Genomic DNA, 15477 nt, shown 5'->3' with positions numbered 1-15477 from the left:
GGATTAATGAGTTACTAATTAATGATAGTAGAAGATTATTTCTTCTCATTTAAAGTCATTTAATTAGAAATTATATTAAATGGTTGGACTGATCTGTATTTGGGAATATTTTTGTACTAATTTCACCTTTAATTTCTATGGAAGACAATGGATTTTAAAATATTATTCTATAAATATTTCTGAAAAGACATTTTTCAATTTCCTGACATTGGTATTTGATTGACATAGAAGGAAATAATGTGGGATTCTTTTATGTTACATGGTTGCATCTAAAGTTGTAAATTAAGAGTGAAGATAGAATTAAATGGCTTAATTGAAGTAATTAAGGCTAAAGTATTTGAATTTCATGTAATTTGATTAGTGTACAGTGGGATCCAATAATTTTATTCTGCTTCTACAAAGTTCAAAAAGATTTTTTAAAAGTCAGTCAGGATGGGAAGGGCCCTATCATGAGCTTTGTGCAGGTGGATTCATTCACCTGAGCTTGCATCATCAATTCTTTGACTACGTAGTACAGCTCAAGACTAAAGTGAAGGGAGAGGTGGTGTTTGACTTTTTGATCACAGATGATTGTGCACTCAGTGAAGCCTCTGAGGCTGAGATGCACCAAAGTATGGATGGATTCTCTGCTGCTGGTGCTAATTTTGGCCTGACAATTAACACCAAGAAAACAGAGGTTCTCCACCAGCCAGTTCCATACCAACGTGGACCCATTGGTTATAACAAATGGAGAAATATTAAATCCTGTGGATAAGTTCACTTACCTTGGCAGTATACTTTCCAGATATGTCCACATAGATGATGAGGTTGATATACTCATTGCCAAAGCTCAGTGTTTGGGAAGCTTCAAAGGAAAGTTGGGAGAGAAGAGGTATTAGGCTGACTACCAAACTGAAGGTCTACAGAGCTGTTGTGCTGACCTTATTGTTGTATCCCTGTGAAACCTGGACAGTATGCCAGCACCATGCAGGAAACTGAATCGCTTCCATTTGAATTGTCTTTGGAAGATTCTGAAGACCACCTAGCAGGATGAGGTACCTGACACTGAGGCCCTCTCTTGAGCTGAACTACCAAGCATTCACACTCTACTGCAGAGAGCGCAACTCCAATGGACTGGCTGTGTTGTTTCAATGCCAAATGTTTATTTATCTAAAAGACTGTTTTACAGAGAACTCACACAAGACAAACACTCACATGGAGGTCAGAAGAAGTAATACAAGAACACTCCCAAGGTCTCTCTTAAGAACTCTGGAATTGATTGTGAGACATGGGAGACACTGGCACAGGCCCACTTAGCTTGGCATAACCCCATCAAAGAAGGCACTGTGTTCTATGAGCAAAGCAGAATTGCAATAGCTCAAAAGAAACGTGAGATGCACAAATTTAGAGACCTTTCCACTCCAAACATTTACATGGACTATTTGTGCCTGACCTATGGTAGAGCCTTCTTAGCTCGTATTGGTCTGATCAGCCACAGTTGGGCACACCTTGTCTTGATGGTAACATAGTGACATCATTTTGGTCCTGTTTGAGAATAAAGGACAGCAACCAACCAAACAGCATAGTGGAGCTGAAATCTGGTGGGATTTCTTGGGGGGGAAAAAAGCCTAGAAGCTGATAAAGGGCATTTTCAAATATAACTATTCAATTTACTCTTGTGCTCCTAGCAAACTCTTCTGCTTCCCTGAAAGACTTTAGGCAAGTCATTTCATCTCTCTTGGAGTCAGTTTCCTCACCTGTGAAATAAGGAGGTTGAACCAGATGGTTTCTGAGTTTCCTTTCAACTATGATGTTCTATGATCTAACTTATTGCATTTATTGATTGTTAACAGTGTAAGGCACTGTACTAAATTGTGTGTGTGTGTGTGTGTGTGTGTGTGTGTGTGTATGTGTGTGTGTGAGAGAGAGAGAGAGAGAGAGAGAGAGAGAGAGAGAGAGAGAGATGAGAACTGGCATAATTCCTACTATTAAGGAGTCTATAATCTAGAAAGCGGGAGATGAGACATGGATACATTGTTATGCAAGTTAAGACATATTTAAAGGCACTGGAGAGATGCAAGTTAAGACATATTTAAAGACACTGGAGAGATCAGAGTGACATGGAAGCTATAAAGAGATAGGGGTTACCTAGATGGAAAGACCTGAGAAGACAGAAAATGGCCCCTCATCGGAGCCTTGAGAGAAAAAATTAATTTCAACCAGAAGAGATGGGGATCGGGAAAGGGGAGGAAGGCTAGTCATTCCAGGCATTCTAGGTACCAGGGATGGCATATGTAAATGTATTGAGGGGGAAAGGACAGAGAAAAAGTAGGGAGAGACTGATAAAGTGCATGAAGAGAAATTATGGGAAATAAGGATGAATGGTGGGTTAGAACTAGACTGTAGAGACACTTTGATGCCAAGTAGAGGAATTTATATTTTTATTTAGCAGAGAAGAAGGAGCCATTGAAGGTTAAATTCAGATACAAATGGTTAGGAGTGAGCAATAGGCACCATTATACCTGCCTTCATTGCTGGTGATGACAACAATTGTCATTCAAGCATGAATGAAGTGGCCTTTTGCCAATAAGCTCTGTGGCTGAATCTGGTACAGAAACAAGATGAACGGCTGTGCTGTTTACTTCTCCTAATAACCACATGCAGTTGACATGCTAATTGTACACAATTATTAACCTTCCAAGTGCTATCATGATGACAGACTGAGCTTTAGCTAAATGTTGTATCTCACCCAGTGACAAATGGGGGCTCTGCAGATAGTAGGTATTCTCTTTGTAAATATTTAACTTAATTTAATTACCTTGAAGTAGTCTCATTCTGAGAAAAACTGTGTGGTCATAATCATAGTGGGCAGCTAGGTGGCACAGTGGATAGAGCACTGGGTTTGGAGTCAGGAAGACTCATCTTCCTGAATTCAAATCTAGCTTCAGACACTTACTAGCTGTGTGATCCTAGGTAAGTCACTTAGCCCTGTTTGCCTCAGTTTCCTCATCTGTAAAATGAGCTGGAGGAGGAAATGCCTAACCACTCCAGAATCAAATGGGGTTACAGAGAGTAGGATATGACTGAACAACAACATAATGAAAAGGAGGGGGGCAGCTAGGTGGCGCAGTAGATAGAGCACTGGCCCTGAAGTCAGAAGGACCTGAGTTCAAATTCGACTTCAGACCGAACACTTGACACTTACTAGCTGTGTGACCCTGGGCAAGTCACTTAACCCCAACTGCCTAAAAAAAATTTTTTTAAAAAAAGGGATGAGAGCTGCCTTTTTTTTAAAAGAAAGTATTTAGTTAAGGAGTCCAGGGATTAGTCTTTATCTCTATAAGGGAGAATTAGAACAGGGCTTAGGAAGAATAAATAAAAACACAGTCATTTAAAAGGTGTGGTATATGTCCAGATTTGGGGTGTAGAGCTAGAGAACAAGGGTCTCTCATCAAGCAAATATGGAAAAATCTGCTGAAGTGCAATTTCAGAGATCTGAATTTTAGTTCCAATTCCACCAGAAATTGTCTATCTGATCTGTCACTTCACTTCAGTTTCCTCATCTATAAAACAAGGGGTTTGTGCTGCAGAAGTTCCAAAGTCTCTTCCAGCTTTGATATGCTTGGATCCTAATCCTCAAATACTCCAGAGATTCATCATTATCCAGGAAAAAAAAACATTCCTTTGGAATAATTTATTTGTTTCTGTGTTCACATTTGGTCTTCTGTGTAGATTTAGTTTAAGGGGTGTTGCTAAAAATCCTGCCTGGTTTTTTTTCCCATTGACTTGCACAGGATCCAACATCTTCACTATTAAGAGTCATTTCTTTGGGTTGAGAAATTGTCTCCAGAAAGTTCCTATAAAATTTTATATAAGCGAACTACTATTATTACTACATGGGAGGGGCAATGTGTTATCCCATCAGGACCCATTATTACATTGGTAGAAAGGCTTTAGAGAATGAGACATAGGACAGAGAGGTTTTGATGAGGATGTAGGCAACCAGAATAAGTCTAGAGAGTGGAGTACTGCCGAGGGAAGAATTTGTAGATAGGAGCCCTGGGTATATACCTAGGGCAGGGGCATTTGAAGGCCCTGGGTACTTGAGTAAGTCAACTCAACCAAGGACACACATAAATACGCCTGTACTCCAGTGGGAGGGGGACATTCAACAGGTACACCGTTAAATAAATACAAGATGATTTGAAGAGGAGGAGAACATTAACTAGGGGAAATTTGGAGGGACTTCAAAAAGGAGGGAGTTCCTGAATTGAGCCTTGGAGAAACCTATATATTTTAAGAGGTAGAAGTAAGGAGAGTACATTTCAGGCATGGAGGAGGAAATAGGGAATGGAAAGTTAAATTCATAAAACTGCTACTAGCTTTGGCTGGAATGTAGAGTGTGTTAGGAGGAGTAACAAAAAGTCTTTGGAAAGGTGTGTAGGAACCAGATTATGGACATATTTAAGTAGCAGGCTGAAGAGTTTGTATTTCATCCTAGAGGTCATCTGGAGCTACTGATGGTTTTTTGTTTTGGGGTTTTTGTTTTTTAAACGGGTATCACTTAGGTGGCATAATAAATGGAGCATTGAACTGTTGAATCAGGAAGATCCCAGTTTGAATCTTGCTTCCAATATTTACTAGCTGTGTGGCTCTGGGCAAATCACTTAACCTCCCTCAGCCTCAGTTTCCCCATCTGAAAAAAAATGGAGATAACAATAGCAACTACCTCACAGGGCTTTTGTGAAGATCACTTTGCAGACTTTAAAGAGCTTCTATAATTTGACGGGCAGAATGGTGTAATGCTTCCAAGTAATGATTAGAGTGCTGAACTTGGAGTCAGGAAGACCTGTGTTTGAATTCTGCCTCAGAGACTTACTAGTCATTTGACTCCAAGCCTCAGTTTCCTCCTTTATAAAACAAGGAAGTTGGACTTAATGAGCTCCAAAATGCCTTCTATCTCTAAGTCTTCGAATAGTAATTTGGCAGTTATGTACAAAACTCCTTGGAGAGGGGAGACACCAAAAAAGAGGAAAAAAGAGAAGAGAAACAACATACAAACAATGTCATGAGCTTGGGGGTTTGTAGGCAAATTTCAGAATGGATTATCGAAGTGTTGGTTGGTGAACACGCAGAAAAGGAAATGGTGATTACAATGAGTCACCATAGCTTCATCAAGAACAGGTCATGCCAGACTAGCCTTATTTCCTTTTTTTAAACTAGGTAATCAAGCTGGTAGATTTAGACTCAGATTGTGATAGATGTAGTTTACTTAGATTTTTAGCTACATATTTTATAAAGTGACTTAAACTGTTCTTGTGGAAAACATAGAAAGAGGTGTCCTAGCTGATGGATTTGAAGTTAGTTGAATGACTGGACTCAATGAGTGGTCATTAATGGTTTAATGTCAATGGAGCAGGAAGTCTCTAATGGACTGTCCCAGGGACCTGTGTTTGCCCCTTTGTTGTTTAACATTTTTATTAATGGACATGAATAAAGGAATTGATGAGCATTCTTATCAAATTTGAAATTGACTCTAAGTTGGAAGGGACTGCTAATACCCTGGAAGACCGAGTCAGGATCTAAAACAATCTGGATGGGCTGGACTGAACAAAATGAAATAAAATGTAACATCTTACATTTGGGTTTAAAAAATCAAATTAATAAGTATGAGATGGGGGATGCATGATTAGACATATGGGGATTTTAATGGATTGAAAAACTCAGTAAGACTCAACAGGATGCTACAGCCATCAAAAAAAAAAATCAAACATGATCTTAATGCAGGCTGCATTAAGAGGGGAAGAGCTTCCAGGAATGGGGAGGCTATAGTCCCAGTGGACTCTTCCTTGGCCAGACCACATTAGGAATACTGTGTGGTTAATTGTGGCTATCACAATTTAGGAAGGATGTGGATAAGCTGTGGAGTATCCAAAGGATGATAATTAGGTTAGTAAAGGGCTCCAGACCCATGTCACATGAAGATTGATTAATTGGAATTGGGCATTTTAGTATGGAAGAGAAGATTCATGGGGACCTGATGACCATTTTCAAATATTTTAAAGGTTGTCATGTGGAAGAGTTATTACATTTGTTCTACTTGGTCCCAGAGGACAGAGCCAGGAGTAATGGGTAGAAGTTATAAAGATAACTATGATATGACTATGACTGTGGTAAAAACTATGACTTAAAAGACTTGCTGACTGACTGATGTTACAGAGAGGATTCTTGTTCAGGTATAGGTGGAAAAACTTCCTATTAATGTTGCTGTTGTTCATGTATTCACTTGTTTTGGTCATGGCCAACTCTTTGGGACCCCATTTGGGGCTTCCTTATCAAAGATACTGGAGTGGTTTGCCATTTCCTTCTCCAGCACATTTTATAGATAACGAAACTGAGGCAAACAGGGTTAAATGACTTGCCCAGGGTCACACAGCTATAAGAGTCTGAGGCCAGATTTGAATTCAGAAAGATGAGTCTTCCTGACTCCAGGTCGTCCTGATCTGTATCTTACCACTGGACCCACATGACTGTGGAGGAGAGAGATCAGGATGACTGGAGATGGCCCCTGGCAGCACAGAGCAGAGCCAGGAGTACAGATGAGGTCTCTGATCCAGCATTCTTTCCTCAGCACAGCCATTTGAAAGCTGTGGATCAATCACGCCACAGACCAAGTTTTTGTTTTTATAACTGCATCAAGTGCTGGGTCATCAAGCCCTATAGGCATTAATTGATGATTCAAAGCCATAAAAAATGGGGAAAGGGCAGATCATTTAAATCAAGAAAATACAAAGAAATGCATTTTCAACATCAATTTCAACATTCTTCTCAAATCTCCCTCAGTCAGACCACATTTGGAGTATTGTGTTCAGCTCTGGGCACCATCATTTATAAGCATCATTTGATAAACTCAGGCAGTCAGTCAATAGACATTTATTAAGCACCTACTATGTGCCAAGCACTATGTAAATGTTGAGGATACAAAGGAAAGTAAAAGATAGTCCCTGCCCTCTAGGAGCTTACAATCTAATCGGGCAGACAATATGCAAATAACCACACACAAGCAAGCCATATATAGGATGAATTGGAAATAAATCACAGAAGGAAGGCAGCTAGGTGGCACCATGGACAAAGCACTGGGCCTGGGGTGGGGAAGACCTGAGTTCAAATCCATTCTCAGATATTCCTAGCTGTGTGACCCTGGGCAAGTCATTTAACCTGTTTGCCTCAATTTCCTCATCTATAAAATAGGGATAATAATAGTACTCTTTAAAGTACTAGCAAACACCGGTTAAAAAATGTCACTCCTGGATTAGAACGAGAACTTTGGCCCTTTCTAGAAATCTCTTCAGTGCCAGAAAAACACATGAAAAACCTTCCACGTGGATGCTATTTAAGCTCTCTCTAACTAGCTTGTATAACCAAGCCCAAAGGTCACATTTAAAATAAGGGAACTGGGGACTATTCCCAGAGCAGCAGTCGTGACACATGGCACCCATCTATTTCTTGTTTGGATTATTAATGCCTAGCTCTATTTTGTTTTCTTTTTCTGGGAAGCTGAGCTAAACAAGTAAGGACGTGCTATTAATGTCATTCAAGATCCTACTTGCAGCTTCTAATTATAATGATGAGAATATTAATATCACCCTCCATTATATAGCGCTTCTCTCCCAAAGAGCCCTAAATGCTCTGATGGGGCTCTACAGAAGCAGGTATTACATGGTCTTTACAGATCCTAATTACATGTTCTTTTGTGTTTGGGATGATCTAAATTTATCCTATTTACCAGGCTCTGTGGGGCAAAGGCCATATCATTTTTGCTTAACTCTTTAGAGCACCTAACAAGATATCATACAAATCTTAGCCTTCAAAAAATGTTATCAATGATTCAAGAAACATTTATTAAGTATGTCCTGTGTGCAGAACACTATACTAGGGCCTGACAGAGATATAAAGTTGGATCACAGATTCATAGGAATCTCAAAGTTAGAAGGGATCAGAGGCCATTCAGTTCCACCTATACCTGAACAAGAGTCCTCTCTATAACAACAGTCAGTCAGTCAACAAGTCTTTTAAGTCATAGTTTTTACCACAGTCATAGTCACATCATAGTCATCATTTAGTCATTTATTGTTGTGAAGTAGTTTCAGTCACGTCTGACTCTTCATGACTCCATTTGGGGTTTTCATGCAAAGATACTGGAGTGGTTTGGCATTTCCTTCTCCAGTTGGAAACTGAGGCAAACAGGATGAGGTGACTTGCCTAGGGCCACACTACTAGTAAGTGTCTGAGGACAGATTTGAATTCAGAAAGATGAGTCTTCCTGACTCCAGACCTGGCTCTCTGTGCACTATGGCGCCACCTAGCTGTCATACATAACATGCCTCATAATAGTCTACTGATCGTACCTCAAGCTTCATTATCATGCCTTTGCACATGGTGACCACCCCTGCTGGATGTCCCCTCCCCCCTCCCTTCTGCCCTATCCAATCTTTAACTTCCATCAATGTTCAGTTCCAGCTCCACTTCCTCTTCTGTGAAGCCTTTCCTGATCCACCCTCCTCAAAGTACCTGCCACTTATCTGTGAACATCTGTCTCCTCTCTCCCCTAGAATGTAAGCCCCTTGAGGAAAGAGATGGCTTGACTTTTGTCTTTGGTGTCTCTGGGCACTTACCAGAGGGCCTAGCCCTTTGTAGGCCTTAAGTGAATGTTGAATTGAATCAAATACTTCCCAAGGCAAAAAATATTTTGCCTCCTTCCTTACTACTGGTCATTCCCCGGACTTTCTGGTGCTTTTGAGTAGCTGCTTCCTGCTTTCTGTCTTTTGGGGAAAAAAGGACCCCTCTTCTGTACATGCCCTTTTTCCAAACTTTGAACTCGATGGACTAAGGCCTCAACTGTCACATTTCGAGGGGAGGGACTAACAGTGAACTTATTCACATTCCTCTGCTTGTTGGAATGTGCTAAAAATGCACTCCACTCCCATCTGGAAAGGCTTCGGTTTGGTCCCTTCAAAGGGGTGTTGGAATTTTAAAAGTCATTCCCAAGCCTTCTTATCCTTCTAATCCAACTCCCAGAAAGGAGAACAGTTTAGGAGGTCCAGAAAATGAAGAGTTGATGGGAGGATAAGTATCCCAGTCCTAGAACCATTTGGTGCCTGCCGTACCATCTGGAATCCCACCTTCTTCAAGAGACCGCACACACACACACACACACACACACGCAAGTGCACATATCAGTTGCTAGTGTTTTCTCTCTGAGATGCAGACAGCTCTTGAGGGCCTGAAGTCAGGAAGATCTGGGTTCAATTCCAACCTCAGAAGCTTACGAGCTTTGTGAACCTAGGTGAGTTACTTTTTGCTTCCCTTTCCTCAACCGCAAAATGAGAATAATAATGCTCCCTATTCCCAGGGTTGTGAGGATCAAAGGAGATAATATCTGTAAAAATGTACTTAGCACAGTGCCTGGCACATGGAAGCTGCTACATAATGTCTCCAGAGATTACCTTCCGTTTACTCTACTTCTTATGTATACCTGGTTATTTGCATGTTGTCTCCTTCATTAGAGAGCAGCTAGGTGGCACAGCGGATAGGACCCTGGGCCTGGAGTCAGGAAGACCTGAATTCAAATACGGCCTCCGACACTAGTTGTGTGGTCCTGGGCAAGTCACTTAATCCCTGTTTGCCTCAGTTTCCTCATCTGTAAAATGAGCTAGGGAAGGAAATGGCAAACCACTCCAGTATTTCTGCCAAGAAAACCTCAAATGGAGTCACAAAACGTCAGACATGACTGAATGATGACAAACAATAATAAACAACTCCTTCGTTAGAAAGTAAGCTCCTTCAGGGAAGGGATTCAGGGCTTAGCCCAGTGCCTGGCACATAAGAAGGGCTTAGTAAATACTTGTTGACTGAAACGCTATTGACAGAATCACAGAATGTTAGCCCGGGAAGGAATCTTCCAGATCACCTAGTTCAACCCTTCCATTTTATAGATTCCTACCATGGTTATTCTTGTGGCTGCTAATTTGCCTGAGCACCCAAGATTTCAGGAGAGACAGAAGGGCTCTATTCTAAACTCAGATGTCTGGCACACTTGGGATAGCGATCTACCATCTGGCCCTTCTCCCATAACTTGATTTAAGAACACTGCACTCCAAAATGTTCAGGTCCCATCCCTATGGTATAATCAGGAAACAGTGGCATTAGTGTGAGAAGCGCAGTGGCATTTCGCTTTCTGGTCCTGGGTTCAAGTCCCACTTGGATCCAAGGCTGGGTTTTGTTGGCTTCTTTCTTCTATTCCAGTTCCCAAAGGCAGCATTTGTCTGCATTAACAAAAACGGTTCTTATCACTGCAGAAGTCTGCTGGATTGATAAACCTATGGCAGTCTTAGTATTCTCCTTGGAAGTCCCAGGCAGCCTTGTGTTGGGCTATTTTTGTGTTCCTAAATTAATCTCTTTAGGAAGTGTTAACTTTTCCCAGCCATACTCCATTTTAACATGAAATTAATTCTTCAAACTCCTCCCCCTCACTTATGTATTTAATCTGTATGTAACAGGGCTATGCAGTCCCTGTCGAGGATTTTTCCCCCCTATTTCTCCCTTCTGGATATTCTCATTGGCTTGCTTTGTCCCCACCCCACTAGAAACTCCTCATTTCTCCTTAGATCCACCTGTGTTAACAAATTGCTTAAACTTCTTATCAGTACTGATACTTCATATCAATAAACAAGAGCCTTTTGCTTAAACTAGTATTAATTATTAGCTAGTATTTGGACATGAAGAAAATACACCAGCACTCCTAGTGTTTGGACAGTGTCCCAAGCAAGCTACTTTGTCCCTTTCAAAACACCAGGGGTAGGCAGTCACGAGTCCAGTCTCTTACCTACTCTCTTGCTGCTTCTGTTCTCCAGATGGAAATTAGGACGGGGATGTCTCCCTTCATATAATGGGAAGAGGGAGATTTCTCAGCCATGGCATTTTTTGAGAAAGCTAGTGACTTGGACTACAACAGGCTTGACATGTGAACCAGATGCTCCCTGGAATTCTTTACCACCGCTTAATGCTTTTTGAATGGCTGTCAGGGGCCTCTGGAACCTCCATCTCCCTCCTGCTGCTCTGCCCGGTGCTACCAGACTGTAGGAGAGGTAGGAGAGGTAGGAGAGGAAGGAGCGGAAGGCCGCTCAGTGTCTGCAAGCCAAGGCTGGAGTGGGCACAGTCGTGAGAAATTGGCCTATATTCCTGCCGATTTCACCTTGGCCCCCCTTCTTTTTTTGACTCAGCCTTGAGTCTTCCACCCCTTCAAGGCAGTCCCTCTGATTAGACTTCACAGATGAAGACTGCAGTATCCATAGATGTACCTTGCTGAAGCTAAATTGCCCCCTAAAGCTGGGCTATGGAGGTGGGGGAAAAAGCCCAGAAATTTCAAGTCCAAATCCAAATTGGTATACCCTCTACGTTCACTTAAGGTAAACATTTTTAATTGGGGGGGGAGCACGGTTTATAGATTTACCTTGTATATTCAACTCATCCTATGCTCTCTCATTGAATACATTGAATACTTTCCTGAAGACTTGAGACTACCTGGGTGTGTGTGTGTGTGTGTGTGTGTGTGTGTGTGTGTGTGTGTGTGTGTGTGTGTGTGTAAACAGAGAGAGAAGAGAGAGAGAGAGAGAGAGAGAGAGAGAGAGAGAGAGAGAGAGAGAGAGAGAGTGGGGAGGAAGCATTGTCAATAAAAAATCCCTTATCAGAGAAGGGGCATTATCACAGGCCTTGTCAGCAGGTATCCTGGAAAGTACAGAGACAGTGTTACATGAGAAGAGTGTTGGTCAGTGGTAAAACAATTAAATTAACCAGATTAACCAGATCCTGCTTTAATTGTTGGGAACTCTGGCAGACATGCTCTCTGCTCTCTGGTTGACTGCTCATGTCCATGGTTTCTATTTTTGGCTGGGACCTCCACTCCCCTAGAGCACATTCCCAGACTTCTTTCTGTTTTGGATGTCACCTCCTCACTTAGATTATAAATGAAGACCTTGTCCAACTCTGGACATACAGAAATCATTGAGTAACAGTCATGTTCTCATCATCATTGGCTCACTGTGGACATCTGCACAGCCTTAGGGCATTACTTCCTCCATGGATGGGAGGATTCAGAAAGGGCTATTGGTATCGTCTTTCAGGTACTATTGCAGTCCTCAGCCCTCCCTCCCCTCTCCTTCTCCCCAGCTCTTTCTTCATGCCCTACCCCCACCCCCAGCCCCAGAGACTTGGCATGAGAGACACAGGACCGATAAGCTCCACTGGAAGCAAAATCAGTTTTCATGATTATAGATGAATCAGATTATAGATAACTACTTTGATCAGGGCCCTTCACTTGGGAGGAGGGAGGAAATGGAGATAGATAGACCAGAATGATGAGTCTCCATAGGAATGATTCCTAACTCCTAAGAATTCTACCAATTCCCAGAGTTGGCTCAACCTCAGCTGAAGCATCCAGGTCCCTTTTGTTCACCTGAATATACCCTCAGAACCTCTTAGCCTACTAAAATTAGTCTGCTACCTAGACCTGAAGATTGTTCCTGGAATTCTACTCTAATAAAGGGATTACAGACGGCTACATGTTTTAGCGGATGGAGACTTGAAATTAGGAGGACAACTTGAATTCTGCCTCAGACACTAACTTGCTGTGTCACCCTGGGAATGCCACTTGACCTGTCCCTGCCTCAGTTTCCTCATCTGTAAATTGGGAACAATAATAGAAGCTACTTCACAGAATTGTTGTAAGGATTAAATGAGGTAATATATGAAAAGGACTTTACAAACTTCAAAGCACTATATAAATGTTAGCTATTATTAAATCATTTTGAAAGTGAAAGCATCACATTAATATTATTATTGATGTTATTATTTCCCCACACCAGACCAAAGTAGGGACCTGAAGATGATAGTGAGGGGAAAAGTGCATCTTGTACCCTTTTCTATGACTGAATGGACCCACTAAATCAGTTTGCTTATGTTTCTTGCAATCCCTGAACCTGACTATCCAACAGATCACTGTAGGGAGATTCTATGCTGGGGATGAAGGTAATAATAATAATAATAATAATAATAGCTAGCATTTATATAGTGCCTACTATGTGCCAGGCATTGTGCTAAACACTTTTCAAATATTATCTCATTTGATCCTCACAACAACCCTAAGAGACAGGTACTATTATTATCCCCATTTTACAGTTGAGAAAACTGAGACAGATAGAGAGGTTAAGTGACTTGCCCAAGGTCACATAGCTAGTAGGTGTCTGAGGTCACATTTGAACTCAGGCCTTTGTGACTCCAGGCCCAGCACTCTAGCTACCTAAAATTAGAACACTACTAAAGCAACCACCCTCCTACTATCCTCTTGTCGCATCTCTAAAAAAAAAATGCAGGTTACCTCAAAAGCTAACATCCAAGTAAGTGCTCCCATTTCAGGGGCTGACCCCATTTTTGACCATCTACAGCAAAACTGCATAGCTGTCACAAACATTCTGCAAGATTGTGACTCCAGCCAGCAACCAAGTTGTTATATTGTGTAGAGCCGGTGCTGTGTAAGGAAACAAGAGAGGAAGCCAGATTCTTCCTGTCCAGGCCCTGGAATTGTGCTGCTCTCGGCCTTCTATATAGGAACTCGAGGCAAGGTTTATTTTCTAGAGAGCACCAGCCAGACTTACAGAGTCATCCTCCCTCTTCAGAGTTCTAGGTTCATTGTGCACTCAGGTGGAATAATTCATGGGTGAGACAAAAGTTTTCACTAGAGAGTGGTGGGCCAGCATATTCCAAAGAGAGCATCTGCAGAGGTAAATTACAATGTGACTGAAACTAAAAAAAAGAAAAGGGGTGGGGGGAGAGGAGAAACAGATCAGTTTCTCAATAGAAGTTAATAAATTCTGCTGTTGAGCTAAGTTTCCCCAATTTGTTCTCAGGGGGGATAGAACTTGGAGAGGTTATCATGACATTATCAAAAGGTGGCAGGGTACACCTGAGTCCTTGAGGATCGGTAAGTGTCATCTTCAATGGCTTTAGGGTTCTGTGGGCCAGTCTGTCATCATCCAGTAGTGTGAAGACAACTGAAACATATTTATGTAGTAAGTTCTCTATTATAAGACAGGACTCAGGGGTACAGCCTTGGACTCAGAAGACTTGGGCTTGAGTTCTTGTTAATGTAAGCTTGGGCAAGTTAGCTAATCTCTGCAAGCCTCAGTTTTTTCATCTGTAAAATAGCCCTAGTACTTGCACTGTTGTACTCACTACAAGGGGTTGTAGTGAGAATCAAAGGAAGTGCTTTGTATCTGCAAAGCATTATATACAGGTGATTTGTTATTAACCTCCTGACTCTTTTTCCTTCCTGTCATGCATTAGATCAGTCCCTTTCTCACTCAGGAACCAGAACTGTCTTTCTGTGCTCTTGCAGTAGAAATTCAGCCCCTAAACAAGAGAGACAAATGCAGAAACAACATAATTCCCTTATTCCCATTTGGCTTCAGCAGCACAGCGGGATTGGAGGCACACAATGTCACAGTGACATCAGCTTATTATTTCCAAACTACAGTTTCAGAGCCGCTCTCCTCCCCCCACCGCTGAACAATCCAGACACCCTCCCACCCACCTTCCATGTGCTGACCATGTGTGGGTTTGCTGTCTGTCCTTAGCGCCTCAGTGGGGTAGCAACCATTCCACCCAATCAGGAATCAGCTGCAGAAACCCCTCGGTGCATCGACAATCTAGTTAGAAATATCTCCTGAGTTGTCCGCGTACTGTGAGGAACAGACGAGAAGGAAAACACTGCAAACAGAATGTTTCCATAACTCTGTGCGTGTGATCTCTCGCCAGTGTCAACAGGGGCTGTCCCCATGCGGGGGGAAGGAAACATCCCGCCGGCTCCCACCAGGAGCCCATTACATACAGGATACCAGCCCCATGGCTTCAGCTTCTCAGCCCTCTCCGTCCTCAGGGTGGTTCCTTTCCTCTCTTTGACAGCTTTTGGTTTTGATGCCATCTTGTATGTTTTTCCTGATAACTCTAGGGGACAGAGCTTGTCATTCTCAGAACTGGATGTGCTGGGAAACTCAGAGAATGAAGGCATCTCCATGGGCAGAGCACTGGTTCCTCCTTCTTCCTCTCTGTGTGCTGCAGAATACGCATTTTTGGGTGAAAATTAGCTTCTTTCTTTGCTGTCTTTGGTTCAATTGCTTCTCTTCTGGAGAACTCTGTTCCCACTCTTCAAAGTTCCTCTCTCCAATGTTTCTGCTGGCATTTAGCATTTCCAATCCTATTTTTTCAACTCTATCCAACTGTCCTCTGGATCCCCCATCTCCCTACCAGGTCTAGTTCTCTGGCATAATCCAAGAGCTTCAGGAAAGATGATACGCATCTAATTTCTGCATCGCTGTCATTTCCCATCCTACTTCATATTAAACCCTCCCTTGCGATAAAGAAAAACAATTAAGCAGAAACATC

General features: G+C 42.0%; 1 long non-coding RNA gene across 1 annotated transcript in view; it reads right to left on the bottom strand.

The window, feature by feature from the left end:
• Nucleotides 1-15477, bottom strand: part of LOC110207521 (uncharacterized) — a 146675-nt gene that overhangs the window by 28831 nt on the left and 102367 nt on the right. The window contains exon 2 of the long non-coding RNA XR_013484566.1: nucleotides 765-844. This is a non-coding gene — a long non-coding RNA (uncharacterized LOC110207521). The remainder of the gene's footprint in view (nucleotides 1-764; nucleotides 845-15477) is intronic.

Source organism: Phascolarctos cinereus, unplaced genomic scaffold (genome assembly GCF_003287225.1).
Source record: "Phascolarctos cinereus isolate Bilbo 61053 unplaced genomic scaffold, phaCin_HiC Scaffold_2;HRSCAF=192, whole genome shotgun sequence".
Classification (NCBI taxonomy): domain Eukaryota; kingdom Metazoa; phylum Chordata; class Mammalia; order Diprotodontia; family Phascolarctidae; genus Phascolarctos; species Phascolarctos cinereus.
The sequence above is the reverse complement of the archived record's forward strand: the minus strand, read 5'-3'. Positions and strand labels throughout refer to the sequence as shown.